The sequence below is a fragment of the Rattus norvegicus genome, chromosome 8 (genome assembly GCF_036323735.1).
Source record: "Rattus norvegicus strain BN/NHsdMcwi chromosome 8, GRCr8, whole genome shotgun sequence".
NCBI classification, from domain to species: domain Eukaryota; kingdom Metazoa; phylum Chordata; class Mammalia; order Rodentia; family Muridae; genus Rattus; species Rattus norvegicus.
This window is the reverse complement of record NC_086026.1, coordinates 10054496-10072087: the sequence shown is the minus strand read 5'-3', so window position 1 is coordinate 10072087 and position 17592 is coordinate 10054496. Positions and strand designations below refer to the sequence as shown.

The 17592-nt window shown below is 36.7% G+C and overlaps 1 protein-coding gene across 12 annotated transcripts in view; it reads left to right on the top strand.

The window, feature by feature from the left end:
• Positions 1 to 17592, top strand: part of Gria4 (glutamate ionotropic receptor AMPA type subunit 4) — a 474601-nt gene that overhangs the window by 247934 nt on the left and 209075 nt on the right. The window lies entirely within an intron of this gene.

Here is a 17592-nt window from a genome sequence, read left to right as displayed (position 1 = left end):
AGCTGAGGTATTTATCCACTTATCAAGGCAATAAGGCAGCAGCCTTCTTTTTTAATTTTTTTGGATATTTTATGTATTTACATTTCAAATGTTATCCCTTTTTCCCCTCTCCCATAGCCCTTCCCCCCTTCCCCTGCTTCTGTGGGGATACTCCCACTCCCAATGACCCACCTCAACCTCAATGCCCTGGCATCATTCTACACTGGGGAAATGAATCTTCACAGGACAAGGGCTTTTCATCCCATTGGTGCTGGACAATGCCATCTTCTGCTACATATGTGGCTTGAGTCATGGGTCCCTCCATGTATACCCATTGGTTGGTGGTTTACTCCCTGGGAGCTCTGGTGGGGTCCGGTTGGTTGATATTGTTGTTCTTCCTATGGGGTTGCAAACCCCTTCAGCTCCTTCAGGCTTTTCTCTAACTCCTCCACAGGGGTCCACATGTTCAATCAAGTGATTAGCTGCAACCACCCTTACCTATCCCTTACCTATATCAGTAGGGCTCTGGCAGAGCCTCTCAGAAGACACCCATATCTGGCTCCTGTCAGAGCACTTCTTGGCATCAGCAATAGTGACTGAGTTTGGTGCCTGCATATGGCATGTATCCTCAGGAGGGGCAGTCCCTGCTCCACTCTTTGTCCCTGTATTTCCCCCTATGAGTATTTTGTTTTTCCATCTAAGAAGCAATGAATCATCCACATTTTGGTCTTCCTTCTTCTTGAGCTTCATATGATCTGCAACTTTTGTTAGGTATTCAAAGTTTTGGGACTAATATCCACTTGTCGGTGAGTGCATATCATGTGTGTTCTTTTGTGACTGAATTACCTCACTCAAGATGAAATTGTTCAGTTCCATCCATTTGCCAAAGAATTTTATGCAGTCATTGTTTGTAATAGCTGAGTAGTACTCCATTGTGTAAATGTAATCCATGTTCTGTATCCATTCCTCTGTTGAAGAACATCTGGGTTCTTTTCCAGGTTCTGGCTATTATAAATAAGGCTGCTATGAACATAGAGGAACATGTGACATTGTTGTACATTGGAGCATGTTTTGGGTATATGCCCAGGAGTGGTATAGCTGGGTCTTTACTGTGTCGAATTTTCTAAGGAAACACCAGACTGATTTCCAGAGTGGTTGTAATAGCTTGCAATCCCACGAACAATGGAGAAGTGTTACTATTTCTCCACATCCTCCCCAGAATCTACTGTCACCTACATTTTTGATCTTAGCCATTCTGACTGGTATGAGGTGGTAGCTCAGGGCTGTTTTGATTTGCATTTTCCTGATGACTAAGAATGTTCAATATTTCTTTAGGTGATTCTCAGTCATTAGGTATTCCTCAGTTGATAATTCTTTGCTTAACTCTGTACCCCATTTTTAAAATAGGATTACTTTATTCTCTGGAGAATTATTTGGCTCTCTAGAGTCTAACTTATTGAGTTCTTTTTATATTTTGGATAGTAGCCCTCTATCAGATGTAGGATTGCTAATGACCTGTTCCCAATCTCTTGGTTGCCATTTTGACCTATTGACAGTGTGGTTTGTCTTACAGAAGCTTTGCAGTTTTATGAAGTCACATTTGTCCACTCTTGATCTTAGAGCATAAGCCATTTGTGTTCTGTTCAGGAAAATTTCCCCTGTGCCTATGTATTTGAGGTACTTCCCAACTTTCTCTTTGACTAGTTTCAGTGTATCTTGTTTTATGTGGAAGTTTTTGATCCACTTGGACATCAGCTTTGTGAAAGGAGATAAGAATGGGTCAATTTGCGTTTTTCTACATGCTGACTTCCAGTTGATCCAGAACCATTTGTTGAAAATCTTGTCTTCCTTCCATTGGATGGTTTTCGCTCCTTTGTCAAAGATCAAGTGACCATAGGTGTGTGGGTTCATTTCTGGGTCTTAAATTCTATCCCATTGATCTACGTGCCCTTCTCTGTACCAATACCATACAGTTTTTATTACTATTGCTCTGTAATACAGCTTGAGATCAGTGATGCTGATTCCTCTAGAAGTTCTTTTGTTTTTTAGAATAGTTTTTGCTATCCTGAGTTTTTTGATATTTCAAGTCAATTTGTAAATTGCTCTTTCTAATTGTATGAAGAATTTAATTGGAATTTTAATGGGGATTGCATTGAATCTGTAGATTGCTTTTGGCAAGATGGCCTTTTTTACTATATTAATCCTGCCAATCCATGAGCATGGGAAATTTTTCCATCCTTTGGGATCTTCTTTAATTTCATTCTTCAGGGACTTGAAGTTCTTGTCATACTGACCTTTCCCTTGCTTTGTTAGAGTCACAACCACATATTTTTTGTTATTTGTGATTATTGTGAAGGATTTCATTTCCCTAATTTCTTTCTCAGCTTGTCTATATTTTGAGTAGAGAAAAGCTATTAATTTGTTTGAATTAATTTTATATACAGACCTATTGCTGAAGTTGTTTATCAGATTTAGAAGTTCTCTGGTGAAATTTTCAGGGTCACCTAAGTATACTATCATATCGTCTGCAAATATTTTGGCTTATTCCTTTCCAATTTGGATCTCTTTGACCTGCATTCATTGTCTGATTGTTCTGACTAGGTTTTTGAGTACTATATTGAATAAGTAGGTAGAGAGTGGGCAGCCTTGTCTAGACCCTGATTTTAGTGGGATTGCTTCAAATTTCTCTCCATTTAGTTTAATGTTTACTACTCGTTTGCTGTATATTGCTTTTACTATGTTTAGATATCAGCCTTGAATTCCTGATCTTTCCAGGTCTTTTATCATGTAGAATTTTGTCAAATGCTTTCTCAGCCTCTAATGAAATGATCATATGTTTTTCCCCCCTTGAGTTTGTTTATATAGGATATTATGTTGATAGATTTCCATATATTGCACCATCCTTGGATCCCTGAGATAAAGCTTACTTTATCATGGTGAATGATCATTTTGATATGTTCTTTGATCTTGTTTGCAAGAAGTTTATTGAGTATTTTTGTGTAGATATTCATGAGAGAAATTGATCTGACATTAGATTTCTTCGTAGGGTCTTTTTGTAGTTTAGGTATAAGCTTAAATGTGGCATCAAAGAACGAATTGGGTATTGTTCCTTCTGTTCCTATTTTGTGAAATAGTTTGAAGAGTATTGGTATTAGGTCTTCATTGAAGGTCTGATAGAATTGTGCAATAAACCTATCTGGTCCTGAGGGTTTTTTTTTTTTTTTTGCTGCCTCTATTTCTTTAAACATTTCGGGTCTGTTTAGATGGATTATCTGATCCTGATTTAACTTTGGCACCTCATATCTCTCCAGAAAATTCTCCATTTCCTCCAGATTTTCCAGTTTTCTTGAGTATAAGCTTTTGTAGTAGGATCTGCTAATATTTTGAATTTCCTCATTTTTTGTTATGTCTCCTTTGTCAATTCTCATTTTGTTAATTTGGGTACCATTGCAGTAAAAATAAAAAAAAATGGTAACCTTTTATCCTGTGCTATTGCTGGCACCATCAAGCCACCTGGCATCTGTGAGATAGTTTCATCTCAGTCAGCAAAGCATCTCACCCACTAAGCTCCATCTCACCTCACACTGCTGGTGGCTACTCTCAGAGCTAAGCAGCAATGTATCTACCCATCTGGTTCACAAGGCGAGTCACTGAGAAGCCAGTTTCATACAGAGACAACCTATCTTACAGTTCTCTTACTGTGTACTCAGTGAAGTCGCCACATGAAAGAACATACCACACAATAATCTTTGATCCAATTTGTAAGGTATAATTTGCCCATCTAGATGGCGCAAAATCTTGTACACACCCATCTCTTAAAAGTAGTCATAACAACCTGTATCTATGTATAGAGAACAATCTTAACATCTGCCACCATGTTCTCCCAGAGCCTCCTCTTTGCTCCAGCCCCTCTCTCCTCCCTGTCTTCTAAAACCTCTGTTCCTGACTTCCTTCCTTTCTTGTCTAATGACAGGCCTCATTTTATCTTGTCCGCATTCACCTCCATAATAACATTAACCTACAGGATACTGTCTCTCTGCCCTCTGGTTAGTTAGCATTTATCTATCTTGTTGATTTTCTCAAAGAAGAACCAGTTTCTGTTTTTTATTAAACTCTTTATATAGTTCTTATTTCTACTTGGTTGATTTCAGCTCTGAGTTTGATTATTTTCTGCCTTCTACTCCTCTTGGGTGAATTTGCTTCTGTTTATAATAGAGCTTTCACATGTGATGTCAAGCTGCTAAAGTATACTCTTTCTAAGTCTTTTTGGAGGCACTCAAAGCTATGAGTTTTCCTCCTAACACTGATTTCATTGTATCCCATAGGTTTGTGTATGTCGTGCATTTATTTTCATAAAATTCTAAAAAGTCTTTATTTCCTTCTTTATTTCTTCCTTGACCAAGTTGTCACTGAGTAGAGCATTATTCAGCTTCCATGTGTACGTGGGCTTTCTGTCATTTTTGTTGTTATTGAAGATCAGGCTACTGCCTTCTTAGACTGGACTGATTGAGTCATAACTCCTTACATTCCAGTATGTCCTATTCTACCCTTATGTCATGGACAACATTTCACACTCCGCCTATGTAAGAAATTTCATGACATAAGAAGAAGCTTGAGCAATAGAGAAAATATGGTTCATGAATTTCCAGTACTCAGGATTCCTGCTCACACATCCTAGGTCTCTGACATTAGAACAATCACTTTTCTTCTTTAGCACTGTGTTTTAGTTTCTGTTATTAGAAAAAATAAAGAAAAGCTCTCCTAAGATTATTAAAATTTGTAAACAGTATAAGTATCTTATATATTAATGTATAGTTGAAAAGTTCCATCTCTGTTCTAACATTTAAATCCTGGCTTCTCCATCTACTGGTTTTGTTGTATTGGAAAAGCTATTTGTCATCTCAAAACTACAGTGTTCTCAAGTCTAGCAGGAATATGTTAATTATATTAATCTGAGCAGTTTGCAATGGAGATTAAACAAAATGCAAATGTCTCACAATTTTCCTTCAACTGTACAATGAAATACTAGTAAATTATCAAAACATGAATACTTCTATTAAAAGATAACATGATGAGAAACTAAGAGCTTTGTTTAGCACTGTTTCCAAGAGTTACTCTAGAAATCAGATGATCTGACAAAACTTTAATTCTCACAATATTTACATATGTTCATTTGTATATAACTAATCAAACCATTATGAAGTTTGAACATTAGTCTGGTGTTATTTCTAGACTAAATAAATTAATTTTTTGGTGTTTAGATCAATTCATCTTTTATAACTAAAATCAAGAGATATTGCATTCAGCATAGCAAAACACCAAGGAGGTAAGGAGAATTGGTATCTTAACAAAGTTTGGTTTTCTCCAAACTGTACAGGGTTCAGGACTAGGACAAAAATATATGTTACTTTGGTGCATATGATTCTTGGGTTCATAACATAAGCTAATACAGAGATGCACCTCCCAAAACCAAACCAAACAACACCCCAAAGAGCAGGCTCAAACTCCAGCCTAGAATCTTCCCAAATGCTGTTCTACACTGCCTTTAAGATTCAGCTTATATTGTGCTAAATGCCCTGCTATGCAATAAAGCAGGCAAAGTCTTATTGCTCAGAGAGCAGAAACCAAACCTGTATGCCTCCTACAGTCAAAAATGTCAGAGAAAAAAATAAGTTAAGATGTCAACATTACTTTAAACAACTGGTTCCTTCAACTGGGCTCCACAAGAATACAGGGACTGCTTGGCTTAACACAGGACACATACATGATGGCTTGAGAATATGCTTATAGAGTTTAAAAAAAGAACATAAATAAAGTTAAACATAAAAAGATATTATATTAATTTATGTAAAGAGAGGGTGTATATAAGCATATTTATCCACAGAGATATTAAAGAAGGAAGAAAAATAAAAATTGAAATTTTTCAAGCAAACAGATAAGTAAATAAATTTAGGCCTTTCATTTCAATACCTGAGAAATGAAGGCAGGCAGGGACAGATAGATATGATTCTAAGGTGAGCCTAATATTCAAAACAAATACCAGTCAGCCCAGGCCCTCATTCTCAATAAATATTAATTATTTTAAATTTTTAACTTGTTTTAAATTATTTAGTTATCAAACTGAAGGTGGTTATAAGTTTGGTAATTATAATGATATTGCAATCCTTTATGAGAGAGGTAAAAATAAAGGTGAACTAAATAAAAAATAGGCTGCTAAACGAAGTCAATCTTTTTTTTTTTGACTTCAGGTTGCTAGACCAAGGGCATGCTATTTTGTGAGATAGGCTCTGTATTTATGTTAACAGGAAAGAAAAAGAGGCTTTGTACCACTCCATCCAAAGTAATAAGGATCACATTTGATAGAGGAAAACCTCTTAAAGATCTTGTCTGACAACAGGAAAAAAAAGAACAGATAACATGATTTGTTGATTCCTCTCCATAGGAACAACACTAAAACTGGCTGAGACATTAAAATGTCTCTAGTCAGAACTTCACCTATACATAGTCAATGAATCTTTGTGGCTACAGAATCCTCAGAATTCATCCTGCCATCCTTTCATATGGCATGAATGAAGATTTTTTTACAATTTGGTTGTTGATCAAACTAACTCTTAAACAAAGCCAATTGTCTTTTGACTGCCCTGGGGTTGGAGGAGAACCATAAGGTGGGGGAAGAAGGAGAATAAAGGAGAAAACATCATGGGGTAAGAATCTTAAAATAATGTCAATGTCGGTTGGCTAATTGGAGTTAAGAACAGCCCAAATGAAACAGCAATTTATATTTGTCTTATAAATTTTAAGACTGTATCTGTCTCTTATCTGGGAACTAAATATTCAAAGGCAGGGTACAAACCAGTACTGAAATTAAGTAATTTGCTAAAACAATATTGGATACAATTGGTATTTGGTGTATCAACTATTTTTATGCATTAATATATAAAGATGACACCTCAATCTAATATAAACTTTCACAATAGTGTTTGTAAGTAATAGAATGAATTACATTTGGTAAATTTGTGCTTACTGTACTTAAAGCTAATTCATAGGAAATGCATTCAGAATAAATAGGTTTCCAAAATGTCACTAGTAAGTTATAAATATAGCACATTTAAATTTTGTGTTTCTTAACTAACCTTACAGATTAACAAATAAAAATAGTATTTCTAATAGTTCCATTATATCTTAAGAACATATTATTAGAGAAATCTACAAGCATAAACTAAATACCTACTTAACATATATTTCTTCACTAAATGGTGAACTCACATAACAGACATGTCACAAACTGCCATATTTATATTACAGAAAGCATTTTGTTTGTTAGTTTTATATAATATAAAATATACTACATTAACAATATAGAAACCAAGACAACCGAGCAGGAAAGCTTCAGCTTCTAAAAAAGTTCTCTTTCTCTAAAAATCAGATGTTTTAAAATCAATAATATTTATAATATTTATTATTTAATATTTAATATGCTTCAAATATTCACTTAGTATTTATTCCACACTAAAACAGTGTCAGAGAAAACTTCCCTGTTTCTCAGCTTTCCTAACTTAAAACTTTAAGTTTCAGAACATAAAGGGCAACCCTCAAGCAATTAGGTAAGAAACACTTTACATATCCTTTTGTTTGTTTTACAAAGGACAAAGAAGCTACTGAATGGTCAAAGAACAAGCAGCAGGACCCAGAAGGCGGGCATAGAAGGCTCTTGTTAATAACCAGGCACAAATAACCTTCAACCCATGATGATGACTTGCATTTCCCATAATCTATGAAAATTACTACCATTGTGATATAGGATTTTGGATGTCTTGTGTTTTCAACCTAAATTCTTAGGGTTAAAGAAAAGTTAAAAATTGCCAGGTTTTAACTTTTTTTCTGATTGTGTAATAAACTATGTGAATTAGGTTAAATTTCACGACAGGAATTTTAGATAAGAAAGTGGACATGCTAGAAAATTTTGTTCCCCTCATCTTTCCAAAATACATGGATTACAGATGCAAAAGATATCCATCTGACTTGAGACACTGTGAGTTTATTTAAGCATGTAATTTGTCACTTGAGGCATGGTGAAAATTTTTTAAAATTTCAGAAAGAATTAGGGCAACTAAGAGTAGCAGAGTGTAAACAACATATTAGTACACATTAGTGTCCTTGCTGCTTATGAAAAAAAAAAAAACGAAGCTTGTGACAGCAGGGTCTGACACCATTTTAAATCTGCCTGGAATCGTGCCTTTTTCTGCTCATCTGAACCTGTTCAGGGCAGTGGTATCTCTGTACCTCAGCTTCCTCATTTGTAAAAACTGGTAAGGTCACATACATATTTGACAGTTAATTTTTAAATCCTTCATAGCCATGCTCAGCATGTAGCATGCATCTAATCAGTATTTACTCTCATTAATTGCATCCTTATAAGCAAGCAGAAAACCACAATTCATTACTGAAATTCATTTACTATCACCAATAATCTCTCATAGATTTCTCATCATACACAACAATGATCTCAGATCTCTCATGAAAGTAATAATATTTCATATTTTTGCTTTAAATGTAATGTTTGCGGGAAGCGTTTCATCTGAGGGAAGATTATAGGTAAAACCCCCTAGAGTAGAATTGAAGGGAGATAAATTTTCATAGCAGTCTCTACTGTAGAGCACACATAGATTATCAGGCATGGTCTTATTTAAACATTTGCAACATAATAAAATTAGTAGAAAGTACTAATTCTGCACTAGGCTAAATCTCAAAAGAGATAATGTTGACAGTTCTTAAGGCCACTGCATATATCTGCTATGCTGGTAGAGTGTACAACCTTATCCAATATGACTGATGCCTTTCTAAGAATCTGACCATGGGAAGACTTAAATACATGGCAGTACAAGCAAAAAGAGAGGAACTGAACAGCTCCAATCCATGGAAAATGAGAGATGGCCAGCCAACCCTGGAAGCTATGAAAGAGGCAGAGGGGATCCTCTGGCAACCTTCAGAGAATCAAGACCCATTCAACACATTGGTATTCTGATCTGAATCTGCAGAACTGTGATACAATTTGCTTATGATTGCTACCATATTTCCAAGAAACTAAAATAATATGTATTTTGCAAATAATGAAATTTAGGGCCAAAAAGTAAGAGGTTTATCTAATGACCCACAACTAGAAATTAAAGAAACCATCACTCAATTTAAAATTCCATTGTAACACTTTTTTACCCTCTGTGACCTTCACCTTCCCTATGATACATGCCAGTCACTAGCATGGGCTGGCTTTGCTCATAGAACAAAAAATAAATCTATGAACTGAACTCTTTCTTCAGTGTCAAACATCACATGAAAAATTCCCATATGCTATCTTGAGGTTTCTATTGCTGTAAAGAGACACTATGGCAGCAGCACTCTTATAAAGAAAATAACATTTGATTGAGGCTGGCTTACAGTTTCAGAATTTTGTTTTGTTTTACTTATTATCATCAAGGTGGGAAGCATGGCAGCAAGCAGACAGACATGTTACTGGAAAAGGAGTTGAGAGTTTTACAGTTCTACAGTTCATAGAATGCCACACTGTGCTTAACTTGAACAGCTGAGACATCAAAGCCTACCCAAAAGTGACAGCTTGCTCCATCAAGGCCACACCTACTCCTACAAGGCAACATATCCTAATAATGCCACCCCAGTGGGTTAGGCATGCAAAAATACATGAGTCTATGGGAGCCATTCTTATTCAAACCACACGCTGGCCCTACCCAAAACACATGAGTCTATAAAGGACATTCTTATTCAAAGCATACACTGTCTACACCAGAAAGGCATCCTGGCACTCTCTCACAGGAAAATAGTCTTTGAATTGCTTTTCAAAATATTCTTACCTGACAGAGAGTTTCGCACCTTGTCAGAATGATAACTTTTCTGTATCTTTATTTCATATCTTATCAGTTTTGTTCTGTGTGTCTCAGTTAAGGATAATCTACAGAACTCTTTGAATCTCAAGAATTTTGAGTTTTCTGAAAAATAAGGAACACAAATGCCCTTTTAGGAATAATAGGACCTGGACATTTGTAATACCAATAATTGCAAACTATAGTTTTGCTGATTATATATTCAACATATTTGGCACTCACACACCCAGAAGTAACTAGCTGTTGGATGGGAGAGGGAAGATGAGGTTTCCAAAGGACCATCAGGCCTTGTCTTTCAGTGTATTGTTGGGCTTGTGGTCCTTTCTGTTATTTTTATTATTATTATTGGATTTTTTAATTTACATTTCAAATGTTATTCCCTTTCCCAGTTTCCCGGACATAAGGCTCCTATCCCAACCCCCTCCCCTTCATCTATAAGGGTGTTCCCCTCCCCATTAACCCCCTGTTGCCCTGCCCCCCAACATTCACCTACACTGGGGGTCCAACCTTGGCAGGACCAAGGGCTTCTCCTTCAATTGGTGCCCAAGAAGGCCATCCTCTGCTAAATATGCAGTCAGAGCCCCGGGTCAGTCCATGTATAGTCTTTGGGTAGTGGTTTAGTCCCTGGTTGTTTGGCATTGTTGTTCTTATGGGGTTGCAAGTCCCAACAGTTTTTTTGATTCTTTCTCTAATTCCTCCATCAGGGGTCCCATTCTCAGTTCAATGGTTTGCTGCTGGCATTCAACTCTGTATTTTGATGTGCTCTGGTTGTATCTCTCAGGAGACATCTATAGCCAGATCCTGTCAGCATGCACTTCTTAGCTTCATCAATCCTATCTAGTTTTGGTGGCTCTATATATGGGCCACATGTGGGGCAGGCTCTGAATAGCCATTCCTTCAGTCTCTGCTCCAAACTTTGCCTCCATATTCCGTCCTATGAATATATTTGTTCCCCATTTTAAGAAGGAGTGAAGTATCTGCATTTTAGTCATCCTATTTGTTGAGCTTAATGTGGTCTGTAGATTGCATTGTGGGTAATTCGAGCATTTGGGCTAATATTGACTTATCAGTGAGTGCATACTCACTGTTTTTCTGTGATTGGGTTACCTCACTCAGGATGATATTATCTAGTTCAGTCCATTTGCCTATGAATTTCATGAAGTCATTGTTTTTGATACCTGAATAGTACTCCATTGTGTAGATGTACCACATATTCTATATCCATTTCTCTGCTGAAGGTCATTTAGGTTCTTTGCAGCTTCTGGCTATTATAAATAAGGCTGCTATGAACATAGTGGAACATGTGTCTTTGTTGTATGTTGAAGCATCTTTCAGGAATATGCCCAGGAGAGGTATAGATGGGTACTCGGGTAGAACAATGACCAATTTTCTGAGGAACGTCCAGACTGATTTCCAGTGAGTTTGTACCAGTTTACAATCCCTCTTTCTACACATCCTCGCCAGCATCTGTGGTCACCCGAGTTTTTGATCTTAGCCATTCTGACTGATGTGAGGAGGACTCTCAGGGTTGTTTTGATTTGCATTTCCTTGATGACTAAGGATGTGTAGCATATCTTTAGCTGCTTCTCGGCCATTCCATATTCCTCAGCTGATAAATTCTTTATTTAGCGCTGTACCCCATTTTTAATAGGGTTATTTGTCTCTCTGGAGTCTAACTTCGTGAGTTCTCTGTACATTTTGGATATTAGCCCTCTATCAAATGTAATATTGGTAAAGATCTTTTCCCAATTTGTTGGTTGCCTTTTCGTCCTAATGACAGTGTCCTTTGCCTTACAGAAGCTTTGGAGTTTTAGGGCCCCATTTGTTGATTCTTGATCTTAGAATATAATCCATTGGTATTTTGTTCAGGAAAATTTCCCCAGTGCCCAAGTGATGGAGACTCTTCCCCACTTTTTCTTCTATTACTTTGAGTATATCTGGTTTGATGTGGTCGTCCTTAATCCACTTAAACTTAAGCTTTGTACAGGGCAATAAGAATGGATTGATTTGCATTCTTCTGCATGCTGACCTCCAGTTGAACCAGAACCACTTGTTGAAAATGCTACCTTTTTTCCATTGGATGGTATTAGCTCCTTTGTCAAAGATCAAGTGACCAGAGATGTGTGGGTTCATTTCTGGGTCTTCAATTCTATTCCACTGATCTACCTGCCTGTCTCTGTATCAATATCAAAAATTTTTTTATCACTGTTGCTCTGCTTAAGGTCAGGGATGGCGATGCCCTCAGAAGATCTTTTATTGTTGAGAATAGTTTTTGCTATCCTTTTTGTTTTTGTTATTCCAAATGAATTTGCAAATTGTTCTTTCTAATTCTATGAAGAAGTGAATTGGAATTTTGCTGGGGATTGCACTGAATTTGTAGACTGCTTTTGGCAAAATGGCCATTTTTAATTATATCAACCCAGCCAATCCATGAGCATGGGAGATCTTTCCATCTCCTGAGATTTTCTTTAAATTATTTCTTCAGAGACTCGAAGTTCTTATCATATTGATCTTTCCCTTGTTTGGTTAGAGTCACACCCATGTCTTTCGTGTTATTTGTGACTATTGTGAAGGATTTCATTTCCCTAATTTCTTTCCCAGCTTGTCTATCTTTTGAGTAGAGAAAAACTACTTCTTTGTTTGCATTAATTTTATATACAGACACAATGCTGAAGTTGTTTATCAGGTTTAGAAGTTCTCCGGTGAAATTTTGAGGGTCACTTAAGTATACTATCATATCGTCTGCAAATATTTTGACTTCTTCCTTTCCAATTTGGATCTCTTCTACCTGCAATCATTGTCTGATTTTTCTGACTAGGTTTTTGAGCACTATATTGAATAAGTTGGTAGAGAGTGGGCAGACTTGTCTAGTCCCTGATTTTAGTGGGGTTACTTCAAGTTTCTCTCCATTTAGTTTAATGTTAGCTACTGGTTTGCTCTATATTGCTTTTACTATGTTTAGGTATCAGCCTTGAATTCCTGATCTTTCCAGGTCTTTTATCATGAAGGGGTATAGAATTTTTTCAAATGCTTTCTCAGCATCTAATGAAATGATCATATTTTTTTCCTTTGAGTTTGTTTATATTGTGAACTACATGGATGCAGTTCCACATATTGAACCTTTCCTGCCTTCCTGGGATAAAGCCTACTTGATCTTGATGGATGATTGTTTTGATGTGTTCTTTGATTCAGTTTGCAAGAATTGTATTGACCATTTTATGTGTCTATATTCATAAGGGAGATTGTTCTGAAGTTCTCTTTCTTTGTTGGGTCTTTGTGTGATTTAGATATAAGAGTAATTGTGGCTTCATAGAAGGAATTGGGCAGTGCTCTGTCTGTTTCTATTTTGCAGAATAGTTTGGACAGTATTGGTGTGAAGTCTTCTATGAAGGTCTGATAGGATTCTGCACTGAACTCATCTGGTCCTGGGCTGTTTTTTGTTGGTAGACTTTAGTGACTGCTTCTTTAGGATATTTGGGGTTGCTTGGATGGTTTATCTGTTCCCGATTTAACTTAGTACCTGGTATCTATCTAGGAAATTGTCCATTTCCTCCAGATTTTTCCAGTTTTATTGAATGTAGGCTTTTGTAGTATGATCTGATGATTTTATGAATTTCCTCAGATTCTGTTGTTATGTCTTCCTTTTCATTTCTGATTTTGTTAAGTTGGATACACATTCTGTGCCCTCTGGTTACTCTGGCTAAGTGTTTATCTGTCTTGTTTATTTTCCCAAAGAACCAGTTGATTCTTTGTATAGTTCCTTTTGTTTCTCCTTGGCTGATTTCAGCCCTGAGTTTGACTCTTTCTTGCCTTTATTCCTCTTGTGTGTATTTTCTTCTTTCTTTTCTAGAAATTCTAGGTTTGCTGTCATGCTGCTGTTGTATGCTCTCTCCTGTTTCTTTTTACAGGCATGTATAGCTACATGTTTTCCTCTAGCACTGCTTTCATTATGTCCCACAAGTTTGGGTATGTTGTGCCTTCATTTTCATTAAATTCTAAGAAGTCTTTAATTTCTTTCTTTATTTCTTCCTTGAGCAAGTTATCATTGAATAAAGCGTGTGTAACTTCCAAGTATATGTGGGCTTTCTGTCATTTTTATTGTTATTGAAGACCAGTCTTAGTCTGTGGTAATCTGATAAAATGCATGAGATTAATTCTATCTTCCTGTATTTGTTGAGGCCTGTTTTATGACAGACTATATGGTCAATATTGGAGAAGGTACCATGAAGTGCTGAGAAGCAAGTATTTTCTTTTGTTTTAGGATGAAATGTTCTATAAATATATTTTAAATCCATTTGGTTCATAACTTCTGTTAGTTTATCTATGTCTCTGTTTAATATCTGTTTCCATGATCTGTCCATTGATGTGAAGGGGGTGTTGAAATCTCCTACTATTGTGTGAGGTGGAATGTGTGATTTGAACTTTAGTAAGTTTTCTCTTAGGAATGCAGGTGCCCTTGCATTTGTAGCATAGATATTTAGGATTGAGAGTTCATTTTGGTGGATTTTTTCTTTGATGAATACAAAGTGTCCTTCCTTTTCTTTTTTGGTGACTTGTGGTTGAAAGTCAATTTTATTTGATATTAGAATGGCTACGCCAGCTCTTTTCTTCAGACCATTTGCTTGGAAAGTTGTTTTCTAGCCTATTACTCTGAGGTAGTGTCTGTCTCTCTCTCTCTCTCTGAGGTGTGTTTCCTGTATGCAGCAAAATTCTGGGTCCTCTTTACATATTCAGTCTGTTGGTCTATGTCTTTTTATTGGGGAATTGAGTTCATTGATGTTGAGAGATATCAAGGTTATGTTTCCAGTTGTTTTTGCTGTCAGAAGTGTACTTATGTTTGTGTGTCTCTCTTATTCTAGTTTCGTTGCAAGATTACTTTCTTGCTTTTTCTATGGTATAATTTCCATCCTTGTGTTGGAGTTTTCCATCTATTATCCTTTGTAGGGCTGGATTTGTAGAAAGATATTGTATAAAATTGGCTTTGTCATGGAATATCTTGGTTTCTTCACCTACAGTAATTGAGAGTTTTGCTGGATATAGTAGCCTAGTCTTGCATTTGTGTTCACTTAGGGTCTGTATGACATCTTCCCAGGACCTTCTGGCTTTCATAGACTATGGTGAGAAGTCTGGTGTAATTCTGATTGGTCTGCCTTTAAATGATACTTGATTTTTTCCCCCTTACTGCTTTTAATATTATTTCTTTGTTTTGTGAATGCAGTGTTTTGACTATTATTTGATGGGAGGAATTTCTTTTCTGACCCAATCTATTTGGTCTTCTGCATGCTTCTTATATATTTATATTAGGGAAGTTTTCTTCTATAATTTTGTTGAAGATTTTTATTGGCCCTTTAAATTGGGACTTTTCACTCTCTTCTATACCTATTTTCCTTAGATTTGATCTTCTCATTGTGTCCTGGATTTCCTGGATGTTTTAGGCTAGGAGCTTTTTGAATTTTACATTATCTTTGATGGTTGTGTTGATGTTTTCTAAGGTATCTTCTGCCCCTGAGATTATCTCTTCTATCTTTTATATTCTGTTGGTGATGCTTGCATCTATGACTCTGATCTCTTTCCTAGGTTTTCTATCTTCAGGGCTGTCTCCGTTTGTGTCTCCTTTATTGTTTCTATTTCAATTTTTAAATGCTGGATGGTTTTGTTCCATTTCTTCACTTGTTTGGTTGTATTTTCCTGTAATTCTTTCAGAGATGTTTCTGTTTCCTCTTTAAGGCCTTCTACTTGTTTACCTGGGTTATCCAGTATTTCTTTAAGGAAGTTATTCATGTCCTTCTTTTTTTTTTTTTCGGAGCTGGGGACCGAACCCAGGGCCTTGCGCTTCCTAGGCAAGCGCTCTACCAACTGAGCTAAATCCCCAACCCCATATTCATGTCCTTCTTAAAGTCCTCCATCATCATAAAATGTGAATTCTTATCTAAATTTTTATTTTCCGGTATATTTGGATATCCATATTTTCTTTGGTGGAGAACTGGGCTCTGATGATGCCAAGTATTCTTGGTTTCTCTTGTTTATGTTTCTGAGTTTGCCTCTCACCATCAGGTTGTCTCTGGTGTTATCAGAGAATAGTCTCCTCTGAATTCTCAGGAACATCCAGCTCTATCTCCCTCGTGGGATTTGTGTGTAGGGAGCTGTGTGACCAGTTCAGTTCCTTTCTGGGCACAGGAAGGACCTGGCAGGTTACTGCTGCTGACTGCTCCTATAGTCTTGTGTCCAGAGGCACTATGCAGTTTCCTCTTGGGCCATGGATGAGAGCAAAGGTGGGCGGAAGTGGCAGTTTGTCCTGTGTTCTCAGGATTGTTCATACTTCTGGGTGTTCAGCTCTCTCCCCCATGGGATTTTGGTACAGGGAGCTGTTGGAACAGTTCCGCTCAGTTCTGGGCACAGCCAGAAACCAGAAGTGTCCTGTCCCAGAGGACTTCTGATTTTGTGTGTTCTGAGACCACCCAATAGGTCACTTGAAGCAGAAAAGTTGGTCTTACCGCTGCTTTCAGGTGTGTAGGCTCTTCTGAACTGACTTTCAGCTCTCGAGAGCAGGCAGAAACCCCAAGGGTCCTGCCCCTGCCTGCTTCTAGGTTTCTGTTATTTTAACAACTTGACCTTTTTCTTCCATCCCATTGTTTTGCCAAGTTTATCATTAAACTAAATATTTATCTGAGAACCCATTGTTCTAAATTCCCAATAAAAGAAAATAAAAATTTAGACTCATAAGTTACATGTTAGACTCTGACTTCCGTAAAGTGCTAAAAAACTAAACCAAGAAAATCTAAATAAATTTATGAAAAGTGTACAGAGGCGATTCATTGTTTTTCAGTCTTTCCCTTTCTGAAGAAATGATAAGTATTCTTGATTTCAGATTTGTAAATTTTAGTAGGCATGTCTCCATAAGTTATGTGCCGAAAATAAATTAAACATATATGCTATGCAACAAGAAAAAGAAAGAGAGAAACAGAGACACATAAACAAGGTCAGCATACACTGTTTTATGCCAATGGTTGGTTGGCTCATGCAAAAAGCATGACTTAGATACTTGGCAGAGACATGTTGATTTCACTACTGCTTTGAGGTACCCAGATAATGTGCAGAACCATTTGAGATAATTCCACATGACCTATTTCAACTTCCCTCACCATAAAAGTTCTTCTATGCTTCTTCTTCTTCTTCTTCTTCTTCTTCTTCTTCTTCTTCTTCTTCTTCTTCTTCTTCTTCTTCTTCTTCTTCTTCTTCTTCTTCTTCTTCTTCTTCTTCTTCTCCTTCTCCTTCTCCTTCTTCTCCTTCTCCTTCTCCTCCTCCTTCTCCTAATTCTTCTTCTTTTTGACTTTTATTTAAATTTTTATCCTTTTAGCATTTTATTGACAGTTTGTGAATTTCAAATCATGCACCCCAATCCCACTCATCTCCACATCTCACCATATAGCACTTGCAACCTCCCCTTCACCAAATAAATAAAAATAAAGCAACAAGAAAGAGAAAAACATTTTAAAATAGAAATAAAAATAAAATAATAATCTCTTCGTGGAATCTACAATATGCATGATGTTTCAAACAGTATACCTTTTTGGCCACAAATAGATTTACTGGCAAATATTCATTGGAATGTGCCCTTGGTGTGGTTCTGCTTACACTACCAGTATTTGATCCTAATGAAAGATCCTCTCAGATATTCTGTTGCTACCATGGAGATTCTGAAATTGGTGCAGGACAG